At 40.1% G+C, this 25,415-nt stretch overlaps 1 protein-coding gene across 10 annotated transcripts in view; it reads left to right on the plus strand.

Moving 5' to 3' along the window:
* Nucleotides 1-25,415, plus strand: part of FHIT (fragile histidine triad diadenosine triphosphatase) — a 1,484,422-nt gene that overhangs the window by 33,080 nt on the left and 1,425,927 nt on the right. For all 10 annotated transcript variants that reach the window (XM_043886316.1, XM_043886317.1, XM_043886315.1 and 7 more), the window contains exon 2: nt 2,089-2,137. The gene's annotated coding sequence lies outside the window, so the exon portion shown is untranslated. The remainder of the gene's footprint in view (nt 1-2,088; nt 2,138-25,415) is intronic.

Below are 25,415 nucleotides of genomic sequence, written 5' to 3' on the forward strand. Positions count from 1 at the left end.
CCCCAACAGCGCAAAATACTTCCCTTTTCTCCAAATCCTCCCAGTATTTATTGTTTGTAGATTTTTTTAAATGATTGCCTTTCTGACTGGTGTGAGGTTATACATCATTGTAGTTTTGAGTTGCATTTCTCTAATAGTGAGCAGTATTGAGCATCTTTTCATGTGTTTGTTGACCATCTGTATGTGGAAGGAGAAATTTTGATGTTATTCTATAGAGGCATCTTATCTCCTGCATTAACAGTCTAAAGTTTACATCGTAGTCCCCAAGTCTGGCCTTGTTCTTTGATGGTCATGCATCTGCAATGATGGGTTCTATGGTTTGATGGGGGCTGTGAAGAAAAATAGCCCAGTAGGGCCTGAAGCAGTTACTTAGGACACTGAAGGAAAAAAAAAAAGAAACATGAGAAAACCATGGAGTTGTTGACTCTTCCCAGTTGCTACACCTTGAGAGACTTAGACACAAATGAGAGAAATAGACATATTCTATTTTTTTTTAATACAGAGTGATCTCTCTTTTAAAAAAGTATTTATTTAGTTGGCTACACTGGGTCTTAGTTACAGCATGTGGAATCTTTAGTTGCAGCATGCAAACTCTTAACTGTGGCATGTGGGATCTACTTCCCTGACCAGGGGTGGAACCTGTGCCCCCTGCACTGGGAGCTCAGAATCTTAGCAACTAGGTCACCATTTACTTATTTATTTATTTGTAATTTAAAAAATCTATTTATTTTTGGCTCTGGTGGGTCTTTGCTGCTGCATGTGGGCTTTCTCTGGTTGCAGTAAGCAGGGGCTACTCTTTGTCATGGGTAAGCTTCTCATTGTGGTGGCTTCTCTTGTTGCAAAGCACAGGCTGTAGCTGCTCAGGTTTCAGTAGTTGCAGCACATGGACTCTGTAGTTGTGGCTCACAGGCTCTTGAAGGCTGGCTCAGTGGTCGTGTTGCATGGGCTTAGTTGCTCTGCAGCATGTGGGATCTTCCCAGACCAGGGATCAAACCGGTATTTGATATTGCAAGGCATATTCTTAACAATCGCCCCACCAGGGAAGCTCCACCATTTATTTTTAATTATGGAATCAACATATAAGTAATGGTGAACCATTATAGAATCAGCCCCTTGAAACCTTAAATTCTTACTACTGTTTAGCAACTTTTTACCACTTTTCCTATCATATTGACTTGTGTGCAGTTAGTGCATTGTTTTGGTCACAGGCAGCTTAATTTAACATGTCTAGATTTGATTTGAAAATGCCAAATGTAGCTTACTCTGTTTTGTGAGTTTCTCTCTACTGAGAGAAGGCTACACTCTATCTTGAGAAAGGAGGATTGTATGTGTAAGCTTGCACACATATACTCATAGAGGCAAATGGTGAGGTCTGTTTTGGAAGGGCCATGCACCTTGTATGGTTCAGTGATAAAGAATCTGCATACAAAAAAAAAAAAAAGAATCTGCATGCAATGCCGGAGACGCAGGAGATAGAGGTTTGATCCTTGGGTAGGGAAGATTCCTTGGAGGAGGAAATGGCTACCCACTCCAGTGTTCTTGCAGGAAAAACCCCATGGACACTGGAGCCTGGTGGGCTACAGTCCGTGGAGTTGCAAAAAGCCAGACATGACTGAGCGACTTACACATACACCTCATATAAATGGAAGGGGCTATTCCAAGTAAAACTTCCAGGGAAATGGAAATTGAGTGTGCAGGAAAGATGGTGCTAAATAATACAAAATGCTTGGTCAGATCAAGTGTGCTGCATAATGTTTGATTTAATTTTCATCTCTTCACTTTATAAGGCTTCTGTTGAGAAGTTCACTCCCTTCTGCTAAGGAGTTCACACCCCAAAAAATTAGACTGTAGATCTGGCCAGGTTTGTGTGAGTCAATCCTGGGTAGATGTGTGTGCTGTTTTCAGTTTACAACTGTGTCTCTCATTGGCCTTTTGTGCAGGAGGTATGAGGCACGAATATTATCAGTGGTTTATTTGGCTAGCATCACGTATAGTGGCATATGGAAATTCTGCTTGGAGACATGGAGAGAGAACGTTTGCTGTTTTACTCGCTGATAACTCAGTGCTTTCGTTTTTATCTCTTTGTAGCTTTGAAGCTCAGCAAAGAAGGGAAATCCATTGAGAACAGTCTGTAAAGGTAAGTGTATTTATTACATGGCCTTGACAAACATTGCCTTTACAACATTGATTTTTCTTTTATTCAGAGATTTAAACACTTGGATTAAAGATATAGCTGACAGGACAACTTCCTTAACCACCTGCTTGTCCTCCCTCACAGGCAAAAGTGCTGAGCAATAGTTAGAAGGGAGCAGGAGGAAATAAAATGATGTGCTGAGGGTAGCCAAATGCAATTGTGTGCTTGCTGACTTTTGCTTTCTTCTCAGCAGTTAAGACATTCCAATGGCGCTAAGTTTACTAAGATTAATGCTAGATGGAAAAAGAATGCACTCATACCACTTCTGGTCAATAGTTAAGTGAAACCAGCTGGCCGAATAAAGCATTTAAGATAAAATGCAAAGTGGCATTTCAATTGGGTTGCATGAGATTTATCATGAAAGTCAGATGTGCCGTTGTGTAGAGGAGCTAGTTTTGTCGAAAGGAGAAAGCCAGCCAGTTTGGTGTAGCTAATTTCATTCCTCACAGTCACTGTGGACACTAAGTGAGTTACAGGAAATGAACTTGCACATTCAAAGCAATGGAGAAAGTACCTACTCAGCCTCCTGTGAAACATTACAATTGAGTTGGTTTTTACATGGAAAAATGTAATTGTTTCCTCTTTCCTAGGTATATTTATAAGCGTACTTCTGTACAGCATTGTTCTTTGATTCATTGTTTAATTTCTGTTCTGCATGAAGTATTTTAATTTAAAGAATTCATTCTGGGGAATTATAGGGCTGCAGTTTCATCAAGAGTCTTTGGTGGCCAGGGTGAAATATGCCATAATTTTACATTTGTTTTCATCATCAATTATGTTTTTGACAATTATAGGTTTTTTCCTGTCATTTTTATTACAGCAATCATGACCGTGACCACTTTAGTTCAAGCTGGAAAAGCCATTTTGATTTATCTTATACTTTAAGTTATTCCTAACTTTGTGACAAATCTACTTCTGAAGCTGATTTTTAAATGTTTATTTTGAGGGCAATTTTACAGGGAAATTGGAGAAAATCCCTTTTGAATAATCAAAACGTGAGCTATAAAAATACTGTTTTCAGGGTTTGTTTGCTTTGAGATGACTAAACCCAAATGCATGACAGCTGGTTGGCTTGGGATTTTTCTGTAATGGTTGGCCACCAGTGAAGAAAAAACTATCTTAAGATATAGATGATTCTTATTTTTGGCCATGTAACTTACATATCTCTGGACCATTGAGCCACATCTTGGAAAAAAACCGTATTTGATAGCTTTTAGAAATAAATTCTCATAAATTGTTGAAGTTAGTGATGCTGTGGCAGCCTTCAGAACCTTGTGACCTTTAGGTACAGTTATGGTGCTCTCTTTCTTCCTGGAAAATGTTTTCACAATGGTATAGTTTTATTTCCTCTCTTCTCAATGAAAACCTTTTGTTATTCTGCTATTCTGGAGTCAGGCATAGATTTAGTTCTGGTTTGACTTTCATGAGTTATTGGACCATGTGGAAGTTATTCACCTGCTCTGTGTCTCAGTTTCCTAGTTTTTGAAATGGGGATAATAATACTATTTTACTCCTAAAGCTGTTGTGGAGATGAAATGAATTATTATGTGTTGAGGGCTTGGGACAGGTCCTGGCCCATGATAAGTACTCAAGAGCTATTAGCTGCTGCTGCTCTTGTGAATATTACTGTCATCATCATCATCATTTGCATCCTTATGAATTTATCCTTTAGGTGTTTTGAGGTGTCTATTCTCTTTGGAAGTGTCATGATAACGTTTTGAAAACTATCATGTTGTTACTAGAGAAGGGTGAATTCTGCTTTGGCTTTAGGAGTGGAGTGAAAAGATAAATTTTGGTTAATAAGACAAGTGAGGCCTCTGTAAGTAAAAAGTTGAAGTTTTGTAGACATGAGGGTAAACACTGTCTTTGGCTGTGTGTGGGCAACTACTAACTAATATAATCTTAAGAAGCGAGTGATCTTTTGCTAGTTACATGGAGGCATTTCTGAAGAAAGCCTTGGTAAGTTTAGAGGACTTTGCTCCTCCCCCTTTTTGTTTCTCCATGTATTTGTTCCCTCCTTTTAACTGCATTTTATTTTCTTTTGACATAATTATACTAATTGGAACTGTACTCAGAGACCTTACTCAGGGCTGTACATTCAGCCTCAGGATAGGTGCATGACCAGAAGCTTGGGTAAATGGGTGCTTCCTCTCTGGAAGTTGAATCTTGAGCTAGAGGATTCTCCTTTATCCCAGGGGGCATTCTGCCCTGACAGTACCTCCCATGAGACCACTGTAGCCATTCCCATTTCCTAGCTTCCACTTCTGTCTTGGTCATTGATGATCTCCCACCCTTATTTTCCAGTCTTTCATGGATTTGCTGAGCCTCAAATTTCCTTCCTGTAATCCTTCTTACATTAGTCATTTGGTTTCTGTTGCTTTTAGTCACAGAACTAAGTGATAGGGTACTTTACACATGAGGGAGTTAAATTTGGAACAAATGGGGCATGATTATAAGTTTACAGTTAAAATACCAGTCACTACTTTCTTCTATCATGTATTGAAAGCTGAACATTTTGCAGCAGATTAGATAAGGTTAAAAGTTCTCAATTATTTAAAAAATGGGCTGTTTTGCTGGAGTCTTCACTACTCTTGTATTTGGTAAAAAGAAATCACTTTTAGCTGCTTGTCAAGCTCTCAAAGGATATGTGTGTATGTGGGGGGAGAGTTGGAAATGAGAAGCAAGGAGGTCACCATTTCAGTTTCCGAGGCCCAGATTTCTTTGTGGCATAGGGATTGTGAAGGGACCGTGATTTCCTTCTACTTATCCCAGCATCCCAAAACAAAACTCTTTAAATATCTTTTTCTACTTTCCTCTGAAGTTTTATTCCTCTTTTGAACACTTCTCTTGCCCTGCTGAACACCTTCTTTTCAATGGTGTGTAAAATGTGATCGAAAACTCAATTACTTAGGTCTCTGACATTACTCGTGATTTCCCGAGAATGGAATGGACAAGTTTGCTCTATTTCCCCTTGAGTCCTGTTTGCTGACTACTCCTGTGTTCTGTGTGGTGCCTGGAACAAACTTGGTTAATGATTTTTTTCACAGGAACATCAGTTTTGCACTCCTACTGTGAATAAATAGCATGGCAGCATTGTGTAGTGGAAAGAACCTTAGCCGAAGTGTTAGGAAACATGCCTTCTAGTTTGGGCTCTGCCGCTTGCTAGTGTTATGACTTTGGGGAAGAAACCCAACATTTTTTTTTTACAGTCTCAATTTCCTCACCTGTAAAATAGGATAAGCTTTATCTTATCTACTGCATAGGGCTTTTCCCAGGATAATAATATGTGTGAAAGTGCTTAGGAAACTAAAGCGCTATGTGATATCCATGTATTATTTTTGTTACTATTATGGTATATATATTTATTAAACATTGAAAATTCGAAAGCTTATTTTATGAGACTGAATAAGAAAGTGGGGGGAAAGAAAAATAGAAACAAAACTCTGCACAGGGCTTGTTCTGGAATTCTGTCTGTGCCTCCAGCTGTCATTCCCCTGAAAGGCTCTGTGTTGCAGGAGGTTAGCTTCTATTGTCAGCATTCCCCAGGCTCCCTTGCTCTCTGGTTTTCCACTGGAGTAGTCAGTCCGTGGAAGGCATGGGGTGAAAATCCGAGAATGCAAGGTTGAAATATTGTCCCCTGCCTTCCTTGCAGCACTGCTGGTTGGCAGTGGCTGTATTCCTCTAAGGAAGGCTGCCAGGGATCCTGTCAAGGGCCTAGCTTCTGCCTGCTGCTGCAGCTCTTTCCACCATTTGGTAACTGCTGCTTCCCTTTGCCCCTGTAAGTCTGGGGGAGAACAGTTTATTTCTGCTAACTGCAGGGTGCTGGTTGTCTCTTCTTGGTTTCCCTTAACCTTGCCCACACCCTTCATTAATTCACCTCAGTTACCCCAGGTGAAGGCGCTGTCTTTGCCCTGATGTGACCTTGATAGCGCAAAGGAACTTCTTTGTGTTTCTTTCTGCCATTCTCAATTCAACAAATGTCTTTCTAGGACTTACAGTATGCCAGGGATGTAGTAAATGTTTACTTACTATGAACTGGACATTTTGGTGGTACAGTTGGAGGGATTATATCAATCAGGTTTTTAAAAAGCAAGCTTTGGTAAATTGAAAAACTATGTTATTCCTAGTATATAAAGACATCCAGGATTATATTTATACACGTGGTGAATTATCTTTCAAAATCCGTTTTTACTTTTATCATAGCAATGTGCCTACATTGTTTGGATAAAACAGCACTAAAAAGCAAATATTGAAAAACCACACCCCCTCCTCTTCTAACTTCCCTGTATTGCAGTTTTAAACTCTGATACTTCTGGCTTTTCTCTGTTTTGAGTAACATGCTTTTACGTTTTTTCCCTGATATATCAAGTTTAGCAGTAGCTCTTTGACACTTCCACTCCTTTGGTCACTACAGCCTCCTAAAATGATTATATTACAATTTTTTTGTTTAATTGATATAATGTTTACATTGTTATGTTATTAGAGTTGGTAATGTCTTCTTTAACATATAACCTTTTGTCTTCCTTGGAATTAACATGTGCTTTAAAAACATTGCTTACCTTATGAGGTAGATAGTAATGGCGTTTCTGTTTTATGGTTATCAAAACTGAGGAAGTCTAAGTATTTTGCCTAGAGTCACACAGCTAATAAGTGTTAGGTTTGGAATTAGACTCCAGCTAGTCTATCTACAAAGCCTGCATTCCTAATTATGACATTATTTACAAACACTGTCAGGTCAGCTGTTATCCTAATGGCTACATTGAAAAAAACAAAAACAAAAACCCCACCCCAAACCAATAAAATCAGACTTGGGTTCTATCTTCCGAGATTCAGAATCAGTAGTTCTGGGGAAGGGAACAAGAATCGTATTTTTAAAATACAGATTCCATTTGATTCCATTGATCAGGTTTTGAGAACTTCAGTTGTATAATCCTACCATTACCGTAATCGCCTTCACTACTGTCATGATCATTACATCACCGTCTCCACCAGCATCACCACCACCTCCATCAGCAGCAACAAATGACAAGTTTTGCACAGTGCTCTCAGTAGCTGAGTAGAAATTCTGTATCCAAAAAAGCAGCTTCTTTTTGACCTTTTAGGTGAGCTCACACTAGTGGGTGATTCAGGTAATGGTTTATCCAGTCACTTTTAAGTTTGGCAAGTGCTCTGGGAGGAACTGTGCCCATAGAAGTGGACAAGGTAATTTTTTTCAGCTCAGCTGTTTGTTGCTTTATCTGTTATAATGGCCATGAGAACATTGTTCCTGTACTTAACCCTGACCTTAAAGGGACTCCTTTTTTTTTTTTTCCTGAGAGTTCCCAACGGTGACATCTGGGAAAATACAGAGCTCAAATAAAGGAGAATTTTTGATGTCTTTGTTCTGTTTGATTTCCATGCTCCCCATCTCCCTGGTGCTTGTGGTAGTTCTTGTTTATCTGGCAGGAGAGAAGCAGTAAAATTCGGTCTGGGGTTTTCTCATCCCTAGGTGTGAAATTATTTCAGAACTATAATAATAATACTTTGCATTTCTACAGTTCTTTTATTTGAAGATCTAAAAGTGTTAATAGAGCTTCCCAGCACCCTCTGAAGTAGGTAAGTATTATTAGAGAAGATTTTCTCCAAGAACATTTTCACTTCATATCCCATGTGTGACTTGAAAATGCTTTTGTGTTATTTGGGAATCTCAAACCATATAAAGTGCCTTGCATCTAGGGCACTTCTTTTCTCTATATTTAATTTTCTTTAATTCCCGGCACACTGAGGGAAATATAGTCATTTCTCATGAGTGGGTGTGGCATTATTTAGAGAAAATTAAAATAAAAGCATTCTTTTATTGCTTTGTATTTGGACATTTTGAAAATGTTCTGTAGTATTTATCAGCTATGGAACTGTCTATGTCACAGTTAATTTTCCTTTTTTTAAGGTAGCAGGACTTCTAATATATTGAACTTGGCCTGATAGTATGGTGTCCTTTGAGAACATGTCTCATGACATGTCAAGCCAGTTAAAAATACAAACCTAGTTTGCATTCTGAGTTAATTCTAAGGTTTAATTTCGAAAAATTGTTTTGAATGTTACATGCATGAATTTTAATCCGTAATGTTTAGGGTTTCGGCTCACTTAGTGTCATTGATGCAGAAGCGCTGCATGTCTGCCCTTGCATAGAACAGTCAGGAAAAGCCCTTCTAATTCTTAGTCCACAACTGGGCATCCTGGGAAGCTCTTTGTGCAGTATCAGGTGACCCTGCTGTCAATGCAAAGGCCATAGACACAGGATCTTTCACTGTGTCTTCAGGTCTTCAGTATTTATTTTCCCAGCATCCTCTCACAATTCCCTCCAAAAGATCTTATCACTTCCCTAGACTTTCTGTTAGGAAACAGGGTACCAACCTTCACTACTTGAAGGAATTAGAAAACTTCTAGCCTCTCCTCAGTCTTCAGAAAGTTTGATTTTATGGAAATAAAAAGAAACAGAACAGTTTAAATGAAATAGAACAATTGAAATTTGTATTTATCCCTGTCTTTTCTGCTGGTATCTAGCACCATGAATTTAGTCTTTTGTGGGGGGTTGGGGGGGGGCGGACTTTAGTGAAGGTTGGAGTTTTAAAGGTTAGAGAATACTTCTAGTGCTTTCTGCTTTTGGACATGCCCCCAGTGAAGAATCAAAGTCTGTCAAAGTTCTTGAGATGAGAAAGGGAAGAATATACACAGGAGGGATCACAAAATGCGCAAATTGATCTCTTTAAATTATACTGCCCCAAATTTGCCACGGAGACAAGGTGATGCGTCAGCATTCATGGAGTGCTTTATGACTCTCATGATGGAGAGAGTGTGTCGGAGGATCACAGGGTTAATACTTTCCCTGGCATCTCAGTTGTCTTCCTTTTGGGGAAAAGTTCACTTAAGACCCATCATCTGAAGATTTGGAGGGATGTGGGCAGAATTATGAATCTCTAGACCATTTTCTCCAGAGGCATTTGCTCAAAGGAGGTCACATTAATTTGCTGCTAATTATATGAAGCTAGATTTATCGGTGAAGATGGTTTTGGCAGCAAATGATCAAAAAGTCTACTCAAAAGGGTTTAAACAATAAGGGAATTTAAAAAAAAGAAGCCAACTACCCTCTCCATGTCTACCTGCTGAGCCCCATGGATGTCATGATTGATGGAAAGGCATTACAGAACGCTGACTCTGAGTGTCTGGAATCCAACCTCAATCCACTTTTCCCTGGTGCCAAGCAACTGGGTACCCACCAGGGTGCCTTTGATGGTTGTCATTGTGCAACAGGGGAAGGATTTTGAGCACTCGGCTGTTGACAGATTGCTGAGCATTGTCAATTATTTTGTGAACCTCTCTACTCACTTACTTTTGAACACAAAATAAAACCCATCAGAATAAAGAAAATGAATTTTCTCAAGGAGCTAAACATCCTGAGGGAGGCAGTTTCAGGTTTTGTTAATTCAGTGACTCAACAATGTCCTTAAAGCCTTCATTTCTTGCTCTTTTTTTTTCTTCCCTCTGCCGTCTTCAGTGCATTGACTTCGTCCTCAGACTGACTGCCCTCGTAGTTCTAATATGGCTGCTTCATTTTGGGGAGCCATCCCCCATACATCCACTGGTATAAGAGACTTGTCTGTTCTTATAAAGGACTGTCTGTCCTTTTTAAATGCAAGGGCCCTTTCTGGTAACTGCTCCAGTGGCTTTCTCCTCGGGTGGCATTTGGCTGACTGCAGCTACCTACTTCTTCTGAAGTCAAACACTGGCACATGGGATGGGATTACCTTGATTGCCTTAGATTGGTGCTTTCCAATCTAAGTTTGTTCATGTCATGGTACACATAGAAAATGATAACATTTGGTCAGAACATTAAGTAAACAGAATAGGCTGCTTACAACTGGAGGTGACTGGGTGTGTGTAGGTGTGTGTGTGTGTGTGTGTGTTGAGGGTGTGGGTGGGGATTCTGGCTGACCTGACTCTTCCTGGCTGGCTGCCCCAGGGACTAAAGGGGTGGATATCTGAGTAGCTATAACCCATTTCCTGGTTTCAACTAATCAGGATTTACTCCCGAGTGGGATAATCTCCCCTTGCCTAGGCACTTGGCTTTGTGGAGATATGACACCCCAATAAAATTGGGGTTTTACCTGTAAGGTAGAAGAGGGGATGCTGTTCAATAGACCCTCAGCTATGTCTGCTGTGTGGATGTTTCCTGTCTGTGTATATATACCTAATGCCCTTCTTTATTGCCTTGTTGAGAAAGGACCAAATCTTGCAAATTTTAAGTGCTCAGTAATTATTTGTCTATCAAATGAATGAATATGTACTTGTGTATGAGACTAAGCTATGCACTCAATGCCACTGACTTCCTGTGGTGTGCCAGGAATGTGCTGTATGAAGTGTAAGAAACATGGTCCCTGCTGATGAGTTTACACCCTAGGGAGGGAGACCGAGCGTAACTATTAAACAAACAATGCATGCATTATTAAAAATTATGTTAAGTCCTCTACAGGAAACAACAGAAGGCAAAACAGAGCAAACCTCCTCCTATGGAGTGATCTGGGAGGGCTTCTTTGAATTAATGACATTTTAGTTAAGACCTGAAAGAAGAATAACGGGAGGTATATGTATGTGTGTGTGTGTGTGTGTGTGTGTGTGTGTGACAGTCAGTCATGCAGAATTGGGAAAGAGGGTTTATAGTTTTGATCCTTGTAACTATGTCTTAGGAGTCATTTGTTTTCAAGAAACAAAGAAAGAAAGTGAAGTTGCTCAGTATTGTCCGACTCTCTGTGACTCCATGGACTGTAGCCTATCGGGCTCCTCCGTCCATGGGATTTTCCAGGTAAGAATACTGGAGTGGGTTGCCATTTCCTTCTCCAGGAGATCTTCCTGACCCAGGGATTGAACCAGGGTCTCCCGCATTATAGGCAGATGCTTTACCATCTGAGCCACCGGGGAAGTTTCAAGAAACAAAGCAAACAGGAAAGAAACCCCAAAACAACAAAAGACAGGACCCTCGCTATAAAACCACAGGACAGCTTAATGATTTGAGGGCAGGGTGGACTGACGGCTTCCTGAGGCAGTGAACCAGGAAGTGCTTGACCCTCAAGAGTTAACAAGAGCAGGACAGGTAAATGGATAAACGTGTCTGCTCCATGTTGAGTCTCAGTGTCTCTATCCTGAAACGCAGTGACTGTCTGGGGAACCGCGTAGCTTCTCTTCTCTGCTTCTCCTTGTGTACTGGCTGGTCCCCTGCATAGTCCCATCCACCCTGACTGCCCCTACAGCTCCCTCTGCCCCATTCAAGGGGGCGGTAGAGACTGGCTGGAGTTACCACACCCCAGTTCGTCTTTCCTGGGGGAGAGTATCTGAATGGTTTGCTGAGGTCAGGTGCCCACATTTGATGGAGTCCCCTGTGTCCTGGGCACAAGGTCACCTGACGGGCTGCCTACTTAATTCTACTTAGTCCTATTCAGTGGGATTAGGAGAGATTTTCTGAGAAGGTGGAATATAGGGCAGGTGAATGGATTAACACTCCTGTTAAATGCTGCTTTTTAGGTTTTCCAATTTTTTTATTTTTTTAGGTTCTCCAATTTTAATACCACTGGTAGAGTCCTGGTGATATAAATAACTTAGTTACTAGCTGAGTTATTTAGCTGAGCACTGATGCCTACTGCAGAGTACTGCATACAGCACATACTTAAGAAGTATTGGGCTGGTCAAAATTTCATTCAAGTTTTCATGTAACATTTAAAACCTGAGAACTTTTTGGCCAACCCAATAGTTCAGTTCAGTTCAGTCACTCACTCGTGTCCGACTCTTTGCAACCCCATGGACCACAGCATGCCAGGCCTCTCCATTTATCACCAACTCCTGGAGTTTACCCAAACGCATGTCCATCAAGTCGGTGATGCCATCCAACCATTTCACGCTCTGTCGTCCCCTTCTCCTCCTGCCTTCAATCTTTGCCAGCATCAGGGTCTTTTCAAATGAGTCTGCTCTTTGCATCAGGTGGCCAAAGTATTGGAGTTTCAGCTTCAACATCAGTCTTTCCAATGGACACCCAGGACTGATCTCCTTTAGGATGGACTGGTTGGATCTCCTTTCAGTCCAAGGGACTCTCAAGAGTCTTCTCCAACACCACAGTTCAAAAAGCATCAATTCTTCAGTGCTCAGCTTTCTTTATAATCCAACTCTCACATCCATACATGACCACTGGAAAAACCATAGCCTTGACTAGATGGACCTCTGCTTTTTAATATGCTATCTAGATTGGTCATAACTTTACAAGGAGTAAGTGTCTTTTAATTTCATGGCTGCAGTCACCATCTCCAGTGATTTTGGAGCGCCCCCCCCCCCTCAAGAAGTCATCCACTGTTTCCACTGTTTCCCCATCTATTTGCCATGAAGTGATGGGACCAGATGCCATAATCTTAGCTTTCTGAATGTTGAGCTGTAAGCCAACTTTTTCACTCTCCTCTTTCACTTTCATCAAGAGGCTTTTTAGTTCCTCTTCACTCTCTGCCATAAGGGTGGTATCATCTGCATATCTGAGGTTATTGATATTTCTCCTTGCAATCTTGATTCCAGCTTGTGCTTCTTCCAGCCCAGCGTTTCTCATGATGTACTCTGCATATAAGTTAAATAAGCAGGGTGACAATATACAGCCTTGATGTACTCCTTTTCCTATTTGGAACCAGTCTGTTGTTCCATGTCCAGTTCTAACTGTTGCTTCCTGACCTGCCTATAGGTTTCTCAAGAGGCAGGTCAGGTGGTCTGGTATTCCCATCTCTTGAAGCATTTTCCACAGTTTATTGTGATCCACACAGTCGAAGGCTTTGGCGTAGTCAATAAAGCAGAAATAGATGTTTTTCTGGAACTCTCTTGCTTTTTCGATGATCCAATGGATGTTGGCAATTTGATTTCTGGTTCCTCTGCCTTTTTTAAAACCAGCTTGAACATCTGGAAGTTCACGGTTCACGTTTTGTTAGTCTGACTTGGAGAATTTTGAGCATTACTTTACTAGCATGTGAGATGAGTGCAATTGTGTGGTAGTTTGAGCATTCTTTGGCATTGCCTTTGTTTGGGATTGGAATGAAAACTAACCTTTTCCAGCCCTGTGGCCACTGCTGAGTTTTCCAAATTTGCTGGCATATTGAGTACAGCACTTTCACAGCATCATCTTTCAGGATTTGAAATAGCTCAACTGGAATTCCATTACCTCCACTAGCTTTGTTCGTAGTGATGCTTCCTAAGGCCTACTTGACTTCGCATTCCAGGATGTCTGGCTCTAGGTGAGTGATCACACCATTGTGATTATCTGGGTCGTGAAGATCTTTTTTGTATAGTTCTTCTGTGTATTCTTGCCACCTCTTCTTAATATCTTCTGCTTCTAGATTGGTCCATACCATTTCTGTCCTTTATTGTGCCCATCTTTGCATGAAATGTTCCCTTGGTATCTCTAATTTTCTTGAAGAGATCTTTAGTCTTTCCCATTCTATTGTTTCCTTCCATTTGCACTGATTACTAAGGAAGGCTTTCTTATCTCTCCTTGCTATTCTTTGGAACTCTGCATTCAAATGGTAACTCAATAGTTAGCAGTAGTGATAATATATATGAGAGCTTTTTCTCAATGGGGTAAGCCAATTATATTATTTTAATGAGAATGCTTCTTTGTTTTGTGAATAAAAAACACTTTTTAGAATACCAGTCTGTATCTCCCCCCCCCACCATGGTTTTATTTAAAAATAATTGACATCACAGATAAGTTTAAGGCATATAGCAGGGTGGTTTGATTTATATATACTTTGAAATGATTATCACAATAGGTTCAGCTAACACTCATCTTCTCAATAAAAAGAAAAAAAAAAGAAAAAATTCTACTTGTGATGAGAACTTTAAGATTTACTCTCTTAATTTTCCTATGTATTGTACAACAGTGTTATTTATGTTTGTCATGTTGTACGTTGTTATTTCTAGTACTGATTTATAACTGGAAGTTTGTACCTTTGACCATCATCCTCCAATTCCTCCTCTCCCCCAACCCGTCACCTCTAATAGTCATAAGTCTGGTCCCTATTTCTATGAGTTTTATTTTTTTTAAGCTTGCACATATAAGTGAAATCTACAACATTTTTATTTTTCTCTCTGACTTATTTCATTAGCAATAATGCCTTCAAGGTCCATCCATGGTGTTGCAAATGGTAGGATTTTCTATATTTTTCTGACTGAATAATATTTTATTGTATAAATATACCATATATCCATGGGTGGGCACTTAAATTGTTACCATGTCTTGGGTATTATAAATAATGCTGCTATGAAAATGAGGGTGAAGATATCTTTTCAAGTTAGTATTTTTGTTTCCTTTGGATATATTTCCAAAAGTAATATTCCTTCATCATAGTAGGTCAATTTTAATTTTTTTCAGGCTTCTTCATACTGCTTTCTATAATGGTTATACCAATTTAAAATCCCACCAATAGTACCCAAGTGTACCCTTTTTTTCTACATGCATGTCAGCATGTGTTATTGTTCATCTTTTGACAGTGTCTGTTCTAACACGTGTGAAGTGATGTCTCCTGGTTTTAATTTGCATTTTCCTAATGACTAGTAATGCGATGCATCTTTTCAAGTACCCATTGGCCTTTGTATATCTTCTTTGTAGAAATATCTGTTCAGTTCCTTTGCCCATTTTTTAATTGGTTTGACTTTTTGCAATTGAATTATATGAACTCTTTTATATATTTTGGATATTAAACCTAATCAGATATATGGTTTGTGAATAGTTTTTCCCATTCATTAGGTTGTCTTTCCTTTTCTTGACGGTTTCTTTTGCTGTGCAGAAACATTTTTGTTTGATATATTCACTTGCTTATTTTTTATTTTGTGGCTTATGGATAGGTTTCATATCTAAAAAAATCATTAATACAACCCATGTCAAGGAGCTTTGTTCCTATGTTTTCTTCTAGCACTTTCATTATTTCAGGTTTTATATCTAAGTCTTAAGTCCATTTTGAGTTGATTTTTGTGGATTGTATAAGACATGGGTTCAGTTTCATTCTCATACTTGTGCATTATCCTGGCAGCATTTATTGAAGAAACTGTCTTTTCCATTGAGTATTTTTGGCTCCCTTGTCAAATATCAATATTAGTTTTCCATATATGCTTGGATTTGTTTCTGGACTCTCAATTCTTCTCCATTGATCTGCTTTTATGGCCAATACCATAAAAACAACTGTTTTGATGACTTTAGTTGTGTAGTATAGCTTGAAATAAGGAAGAAATTTGCTGTGTGGCAGCAATTATTTACATAGCGTTTACATTGTATTAGGTATTTTAAGTAATGCAGAATTGATTTAAAGTATCAATACATGGGAAGATGTGTATAGGTAATATGCAAATACTATGCCATTTTGTTAACCCATTTTAAAATGGGTTGTTCTTATTTATGCCAAAGAATTGATGCTTTTGGACTGTGATGTTGGAGAAGATTCTTGAGAGTCCTTTGTACTGCAAGGAGATCCAACCAGTCCATCCTGAAGGAAATCAGTCCTGAATATTCATTGGAAGGACTGATATTGAAGCTGAAATTCCAATACTTTGGCTACCTGATGTGAAGAACTGACTCATTTGAAAAGACCCTGATGCTGGGAAGGATTGAAGGAGGGAGGATAAGGGGACGACAGTGGATGAGATGGTTGGATGGCATCACTGACTCAATGGACATAAGTTTGAGTAAACTCCGGGAGTTGGTGATGCACGGGGAGGCCTGGCGTGCTGCAGTCCATGGGGTTGCAAAGAGTCGGACACGACTGAGTGACTGAACTGAACTGAACTGAAGCCATTTTATAGGAGGGACTTCAGAGTCCTTGGATTTTGATATTCTTACAAGTGTTCTGAAACCAGTTCCCTGTGGATACTGAGGGACAGCTGTCTGTCTCTGTTTTGTTTTGCTTTTTTATAGTTACCAGTGACTTGAAATGTATTTTCTGTTTTTTTTTCCACTCTTAGTCTATGAATGTTTTAAAGGCTAAAGTGAGCCTTTTGAAGGCATCATATTGTTAGATCTTGTTTTTTATCCATTCAGCCATTCTGTGTCTTTTAACTGGAGAATTTAATTCATTTATGTTTAAAGTAATTTTTGATAAGTAAGGACCTATTGCCATTTTGTTCATTGTTTTCTGGTTGGTTTGTAGATTCATTGTTCCTTGTTTCTTATTCTGATTTTTAAAAAAATCTTTTGATGTCTTTTGATATCAGTATGTTTTAAGTTCTTTATTGTGTTCCTTTTTGTGATTACTATAGGATTTTCCCTTGTAAGTACCTTGAGGCTTAGATAAAATATCTTAAACTTATAACACCCCATTTTAAACTGATAACAATTTAACCTGTGTAGAATTCATAAACTTTATGCTTTTACTTCTCTTCCTCTTCACATTTTATATACTAACTAATAACAGATTTATTATGCTTGTGGTTATTTTTACTGCCTTAAAACAAAACTTTTAAATTAAGGTTTTTAAGTGAATTATGCACCACTATCACTTACAGAATCTGTGACTGTATATTTATCATCACCAGTGAGATTCATACCACCTTTTTTTTGTTTTTATGATGTTAATTAGTGTTCTTTTACTTCCACTCAATGAACTCCGTTTAGCATTTCTTGTAAGGCAGGTTTAGTGGTAATGAACTTTTATTTGTTAGGAAGTCTTTGTCTCTCTGTGAAGGACAGCTTCACTGGACATAGAATTCCTTGTTGACAATTATTTTCTTTCAGTATTTTGATTTTGTGATCCCATTTTTTTTCTTGGTCTAAAAATTTCTGTTGATAAATCTGCCCGTAATCTTTTGAAAGTTCCTTTGTATGTAGCTTCTGTCTTTTGTCTTGCTATTCTTAAGTTATTCTGGTGGTGTCATATCTACTTGGTTTTCTTGATCCTTAACTCTTTATGTCAGTATCTGCTCACTTGAGTAATCAGACTCCTTTTCTGGATTTTACAGGCCTGCTTTGGCAGAGATGTTTTTTCACCAGTCAGCTCCATTTGGGTTTCTGAGTATGTCTGCAAGTGTTGTCCTTGGGCAGGTGGGGCCTACTATTATGATCTGGTTTTGGGCAGGGCAACTGTTTGACCTCTGAGGATGGGAATGGGGATGAGCTGAGAACAACTGGTTGAGAACAGTTGGACAGGACTGCTGGCTTAGTTCCTTACCCAAGCGAAGCTATCTGCTTGTCTCCACTGCTGCCTGGATGCACTGGTCAGGCTTGCTAGAGAGATGGTTCACAGGGCTGTGAATTAGCTTTCTTGCTCTGGCAGGGTAGCAGGATAGGACCCAGGGCCTGTCCAGCTCATTGTTTGGGGAGCTCAATCAGTCCAGAGTGTGAAATATAGCCTTGGTCAGGTTAAGCCCCCAGTTTTGCTCTGAAGATGGGGGGTACCATGGGCTGTGCTAGCACCAGTATGCATAGGGCTATTGAGTGGGCTCTGCGTCTTCCTGTGTGCTCTGGGTAGAGTCCCTGATTGAAGAGGCTAATGGCCATGTTCAGCAAGGAGCAGAGCTATGAATTAGAGTTCCTGCCTGGGTGCAGTGGGAGAAGCAGATCTAAAGCTGCTAGAGCTCGTTGTTATGTTAATTCGAGCTAACCTGCACCCCAAGTTCTCTGACTGAACAGGGCCACTGGCTTTGCTCTGCAAACTATTGGCTCTACCTACCTCTTGGCTCAAGTGCTACTAGGCCACATAGCTTCCAAGAGTTACCTCTAGCTCTTCTGGTTAGATTTAGCAGAATACCATGTTCCAAAGTGGCCAAAATCCCTTGCCTGGTTTGAAGCAGGAGGGATCACTCCAGGCTTCTCTCAGTTTCCTGAACCAGCTCTTTGGCTGGGAGGGGCAGTGAGCTACTGTCAGCCTTGGCTGTGAGTTAATCCTCCGGCTTGTCCATAGCATGGCAGTGCTCTGTGCCTGGTACTCGCTTTTCTCTGGGGTCAGTCGGCTCTGCTTGCCTGCCTCTTGGCTTGAGCACAGCTGGGCTGCTCAGCTTGCAGTTTTCTCCAGCCCTTCTGGTCAGATGAGACCAGAAGATGCTCTCCACAGTGGATGGGGCTGTGATTCAGTTCTTTATCTGGGTGTGGGCAAACTGGGCTTTAGGGCGAGTACAGACAGATCTGTACTCTGTGGGAGTTCCCTGATTAGAATGTGCTCTCTGCTTGGTTTTGCACGTGGGCAGAGCTTCTGGGTTTACTACTTGGGCACTGCAGGTGTGAACTTGGTCTGCCGAGATCTCTGTGCTGGTTGTTACCAGCCCCTCTTCCATCTCTATCACAGTCAGGTTCCTGCTGATTGAGCCCCGAAGATTCCCCTGCAGTCTCCATGGTGTGAGGTTGAGTAGGAGATCCTGTGAAGTGATCCACAATGCTTGGGATGCTGGTTGTATCCACTGTGTTCACCTTCCCACTGGAGGAACTGGAGACTCAGGGGAGACCGCTCCACGTGATGCTATGCTGGCCTAAGGGAGGGGCAATGTGGTCAATGTGTAGCTACTTCTCTTGCCTTCTAATGTGATCTCTATTGGTCTCTGTGGTACATGGAGTGTGCTTCAGCCTCATCCCTGTCATGTTCTAGGATTCTCTGAGTGGTGTCTTATTCTTGAATAGCTGTTAGTTGTTCTTTTTAAAATATTTTATTGGAGGATAATTACTTTGCAATGTTGTGGTTATTTCTGCCACACAACAACATGAATGCATACACTGTCTGCCCCCACTTATGCCTCCCTCCCACCCCCACCCCGTCCCACCCCTTAGTTGTTCTGGTAAAGCAGAGCAATGTCATGAACAACCTATGTTACCATCTTGGTGATGTTTCCCTCACTAGCCTATTAATATATCTTTAAATCACTTTATAGTTACTCTATTCATATTATAAATGTAATACATTTACATTTTAGAATATTTGGGAAAACATATCAGCAAACAGAAGAAAATAGAAACTTTTTATAACCCTTCTGCCTGGAGGTGAACACCTGAGGTGTTTGTGAATATTTGTTTCCAGTCACTTCTCCATGTAGATACATCTTTTAGAAAAATTGCACATACTGCTTTTTCCACTTAATATTGTATTTTGAGTGATAAAAATTCTTCTACCACATCATCCTTAAGGTCTGCACTGTATTTCCCCATGTGAATAGAGCATATAGGCGTGGATGTACAGGGCATCCCTGGAGGCTCAGTGGTGAAGAATCCACCTGCCAATGCAGGAGACACCGGTTCATTCCCAGACCTGGGAAGATCCCACGTGGTGCAAAGCAGCCAAGCCTGTGCACCACAACTGTTGAGCTTGTGCTCCAGAGCCCAGGCACCTCAACTACTGAGCCTGCAGCCTGAGAGCCTCTGCTCTGTAAAAAGAGAAGGCACGGCAATGAGAAGCCATGCACTGCGTCTAGAGAGTAGCTTCTGCTCGCTGCAACCAGAGAAAAGCCCAAGTAGCAATGAAGTCCAAGCCCAGCCAAAATAAATAAATAAATAAAATTGTTTTTAAAAAAGAAGTGGATATACAGATTTGGAAAGCCCATCTGCTGCTGGATGCAATCTTTAGGCTGCGATGGATTGGAATGCCAACCCCGTTTGTGTAGCAGGGCAGATACTGCAAGGTGATTGTCGAAGTTGGTCAGAAATTAAGTTTGTGTGATAATGATCACTCCTTTTCCCCAGGCCACCACTTCCCTGAGGATGATTTGTGTGAAGCTCATTTGCTGTTTTGCAAGGGAGAGGGATCAGCTTGAGCATCCTTTTAAAGGAAAATAATCAGCATTCCCCCTCAGGGTTCCAGGAAGCTTCTCTGACACTCAGGTCAGGGCAGCCCCTGAAGACTGGAACTTGCTCCTCCTGATAAAGCAAATGCAAGCATGCCAAATTACTTTGCTCTGGCTTAACCCTACTCCAGAATGAATCCACAAATGCTACAGAAGGATAGCTTATGAACATGTGCTACACAGAACTCTGAAAGCGTCCTGCCCACTTAATCCTTTTCCTACTTCAGAGAAAGAAAAAAGTCTGTGCATACTTGAACCGAGAATTGAGGGATCACAAAAATGAAGATTGGATGCCGTGCTTGAAATCACCAGTTGTGTTTTCTCATTTCCCCTTGAGCCATGGGTTGATTTTTCAGTACAGCTGCGTCAGTGGGGAAATGTGCTGCTCTTTCTAGAGTTCTTAGATTCACTCCCAAATACGTGACTCTGTCTAAATGCCTTTTGAGGAAATGCAAGTTCCCATTATGGTAGATTCTGAGGACTGGAGATCATCTCTTCAGGTCATTATTCCCTCCCCAATACATCCCTCCCCAGTACATCCCTCCCCCCACCGCCCACACACAAAGACTTGATTCAGATGATCACAGATGGCGAAGGGCACTTCTCTCCTTTGTGTTCTTGGAAAGAATCTTCCAGAGAGGTGCCTGCAGTCACCATAGGTGTGCATTAGCTCAGAGGTTCAAGAATGTGCCCTGGCACTTAGATTGCCTATTGATCCTTCTGGTTTGAGATGATTCCCCTGCAAAACAGTTCATGTGTATTTCCATGCCAATACTTGCTTGCAAACACCCACGGAAGCTGTTCTGGCAAGCTGTCTAACGGTGAAGCACCTTAGATTTTTGATCCCCCTCTGCTAGCTGTGGGTGTCCCCACCCGGGAGCTCTGGAGGTCTTTAGCAGGTCACTTCAGTCTCTCTCCATCTCCAAGAAGTGAATGTGATTCTCCTGCCTGTGTCTTATTTAATGTGTGTCTGTATCTTCCAGCTGTCTTGGACTGGGGGTCTTCAGGGCCATTCGGTTTGACACCAAAGGCACTACTTGTGTATAGTCAGTCATAATGAATAACTGTAAACATGATAAGATGCCTACCCAGTGGGGGTGTTAGCCAAGAGGTGTGTGAATCTGCTTGGAGGGGCAACAGCTGAGATGTCAGAGTAGTTTACCATCTCCTGGGTAGAGGCATTGGGAGAGTGGTTTCTGTCTGAAAAATACACAAGCGTTAGATCCTAAACCTTCCCTTCTGTGGCTGCAGGTGCTCATGCCTCTGATTTTAAATGAGGGAAGTTCTATGAGTACTAGACGGGTAGGAGATTCAGAGCAAGAAAGAGGTAAAAAATGCAGGGGCCTTCAAAATGGGAATAAATTGTGGTCATCATCAACCCAGGATATATTGGTTAAGATGGATTCATGGGGACTTCTCTGGAGATCCAGTGGCTAAGACTCCATGCTTCCAATGCACAGTTCCAGGTTCAGTCCCTGGGTCAGGGAACTAGATCCCACATGCTGCAACTAAGAGTTTGCGTGCCATAACTAAGGCCCGAAGTAGCCAAATAAATAAATAATTTGTAAGACAGATGTATTCATGAAGAACTCTTGGCACATGATTTGGTGCCCTTCATACCAATAAGACTGCTACCCTGTTTCATTCTCCAGATAAACATTAAAAACACTGATGCTGACAAACAGGGAAGATATTAATACTAGGACAGTAAATGAAAGCATATGGGTGTTAATTACATTGTAACAACATGGAATCATCACACCATTGATATTTATCAATTGCTGTTGATATTTATACATTGATATTTATCATTGATATTTATCATGGTATTGTGATATAGTCTGAAAATGTAGCCAGCATATTTAAGCTTACAATATACTCCAGGCAGTGTGGAGGTCACTTTTCTTGAATTCTCTTATTTAATCTTTACTGCAATTCATGGGGCAGATATTATTCTTCAGAATTTAATGGGTGAAGGAATGGAAGATCAGAGAAGTTAAGTAACTTTTCCAAGATTGTACAGCTTGTGAAAAGGAGGCACTTTATTTCTTTTAAAAAAAATTATTTATTTTTTACTTTTTGGCCACCCTGTGCAGCAGGTGGGATTTTAGTTCCTCAAAAAGGGATCAAGCCTGTGTCCCCTGCAGTGTAAACTGGAAGTCCTACCCACTGGACCACCAGGAAAGTCCCAAAAGGACTTTAAAAGAGAGAAACTGCAGTATATCTTTGTCCAGTTGGGATAAGGGAAGGAGAACTTGTCTTATCTCTGAAAAGGCATACTGATGGAGTTTGTGCTCTTTTCCTGGTAACTTTGGACAAAGTTGAGATAATTTGGTGACAGGTCTTAGGCAGTGTTCTTTTCTGCAAAGCTGGTCTATAGTCATACATTCTTTCAGTCACTCATTATGATTGATTCATTCAGATTCATGCCTTCTATTTTTCTGCAGATTGGGCATCTGCTTTAATGAGAGTTAGGTGTTAAAAGTAACAGAAAAATAATTAGAGAATTGAGAATTTGATTGGAGAGGAGGCTATCCAGGAGAGCAAGAATATGCGGCCCTTTGTGGTGAACGTGGCAAGAAGCAGCAGAATTCAGGAGCTTGCTCCCAGAGTTATTGGGGTGACCTCTAGCTAATGTGTCTTCTCCTATTGGGAGCCCCTGTTAGTATTCCAGAAATTTGGTTTCAGCACAGGGACAGGCATTTGTTCTGCATTGTCAGCCACAATGAAGAAACCTATTAACAGCATGTGATTTCTTTGTGATGGGTGATTTGAGAGCTCAGACTTGTATGTCTAAAAGAGATGGTGCATAGAAGTGGAGGAAGGACCTTCATATCAAATACTACAGCAGAGTTCCTTTATGACACATGCAGGGACAGCCCCAGAAATAAATAATTATGGGGTGGGTAACAGCCTGCTCATTTGTCTCTTTACTTCTCGTAGCTTGTGGCATTCACCCCCCTCTCCCCCAAGCACCCAACCTTCACCCACTCTCCTTTGAATTCTCAGTACCCTTCCTACCTCTTTTTGGTGGTCTGTCTTCTGTTAATCAGAAGCAGGATAGGGGGTGTTGACAGCACTGATATCACTCATTTACTCTTTAGTGCAAATTTAGACCAATTTATTACAGTATTTCATGTGATACATGAGATGATTTTACATAGTATGTGAGTGGACACATGTTTGATTAATTGCATTACTTTTTTTAGGTTTTCTTCCATTTATGGCAAGTGATATTGACTAAACACAGGTGGTGCTGGATGTTTAGAGTGGTGATATGAAACTATCTTTCAAAAAATTGAACTTGGTTCAAATTGTTAAAAGAAAATTATTGTATTAATGACAGAATATTGGTTTACAGGTTATATAAGAATCATGAAAGGAGTATGTGAATGACTGAAGTTTTAGAACAGGTTCCCTGTATTTGCATTTCAAACTTTAACTCATAGGAAGAGAGCGGCATTGATCAGGGTGGAGAGAACACTCCTGAAGTCTTACTTCTAGGTGGCCACTTGCTTCATGCTACAGGATTGTAATTCACCTGTGTTACAGATGACTTGTGTCACTCCAGGCTTTTCTCTTTTAGTTAATGGTTACATTTCAGAGAAAGTGATTCCTTCTCTATAGCATTCCTTTTGGTGTAGCTATGAGGCTTGTAGTCACAAGGTTCTTTAAATGCTCATGTGTGCATGGACCAATGCTGGTTTGAGTATACAAAATAGACGTGGTATCTAAAGCAGCAGAATGAATAGTAGAAACCATCTAACTGTAAAATTATAGAACAGAGAGAGAATGTTTATTTCATGTACCCAAAGTAGCACCTGAGTTTATTCCTGAACTGTTTTTCTGAAGGACAGGAAAAATTGCCCAAACAGAGATTTTTCTCTGAAATAACAATTAAGCCATGAGAGAGAACAAAGGACTGTAATTTGTAATGGACCCAATATGGAGGGATTCAGGGGTTTGCTAGCATTAGACTACTTGGTAGGGTTTTTTGGTGTTTGAGTGGATTTGTCTTAAGGCAGAGCTGAGAGTGGGGAACTCAGGAATAAGAGCAGCCTTAAATGGTGGAATTATCATGAAAAAGTCCACAAACAATAAATGCTGGAGATGGTGTGGAGAAAAGGGAACCCCTAACACTGTTGGAGGGAAAGTAAATTAGTGCAGCCACTATGGAGAACAGTATAGAGGTTCCTTAGAATACTAAAAATAGAGCTAGCATATGATTCAACAATTTCACTCCTGGGCATATATCCAGAAAAGACTAAAACTCTAATTCAAAAAAATACATGCACCCCCGTATTCATAAGCAGCACTATTTACATTGGCGAAAATAGGCTAAGTTGCTTCACTTAGTATGATAATCTCTAGGTTCATCCATCTTGCTGCAAATGGCATTTATTTCATGCTTTTTGATGGCTGAGTAATGTGTGTGTGTGTGGAGGTAACCTAAATGTACATTGACAGAAAAATGGATAAGAAGACATGGTGTATGTCACACACACACAGACACACATATATATACACATACACACAATGGAATATTACTCGGCCATCAAAAAGAATGAAATAATGCCATTTGCAGCAACATGGATGGACCTAGAGATTATCATACTAAGTAAAGCAGCTTAGAGAAAGACAAATATCATATGACATCACTTATATGTGGAATCTTAGAAAATGATACAAATGAACTTATTTCAAAACAGACATAGACTCACAAACATAGAAAACAAATCTGTGATTACCAAACAGAATCGGAAGCAGGGGGGATAAATTACAAATTTTGTATTAGCATATACATACTATTATATATAAAATAGATAAACAAGGGCCTACTGTATAGCACAGGGAACAATATTCAATATCTTGTAATAACTTATAATGGAAAATAATTTGAAAAAGAATATATATGTGTGTGTACATATTTACACATATTTATGTGTATATATATATATATATATATATATGAATCACTTTGTTTTATACCTGAAGCTAGTAGAGCACTGTAAATCAACTATACTTCAGCTTTTTTTTTAAATGAAAAAATTAGTGGAATTAAATGGAAATTGCTGGTGTTCTGCACAGGACTGGTCAGATTAAATTGTGGACTCCTTTCGGCCCTGTGAGTCTGGGTTTTCCAGTCCCACAAGATATTTATTTGATTGGGTCTTCCTGGAAGCATCAGAAAGATTGCTCACTCCTGAAGGTCTGTTTTAACATTTTTTCCAAATGTAGGGGAGAGGTTATTACTACACAAAGTAATTCTTTATTCTTTTTGTAGAGATAAACATTGACATTTCCACAGTATGTATTTATTTGTTAAAGATTCCTGATAGTTGATGAGCGAGAGACAGAAAGAAAAAAAAGGAAAGGTAAATAGAGTTATTATTATCGCCATTCTTGGTCATTA

The sequence above is a fragment of the Cervus elaphus genome, chromosome 24 (genome assembly GCF_910594005.1).
Source record: "Cervus elaphus chromosome 24, mCerEla1.1, whole genome shotgun sequence".
Classification (NCBI taxonomy): domain Eukaryota; kingdom Metazoa; phylum Chordata; class Mammalia; order Artiodactyla; family Cervidae; genus Cervus; species Cervus elaphus.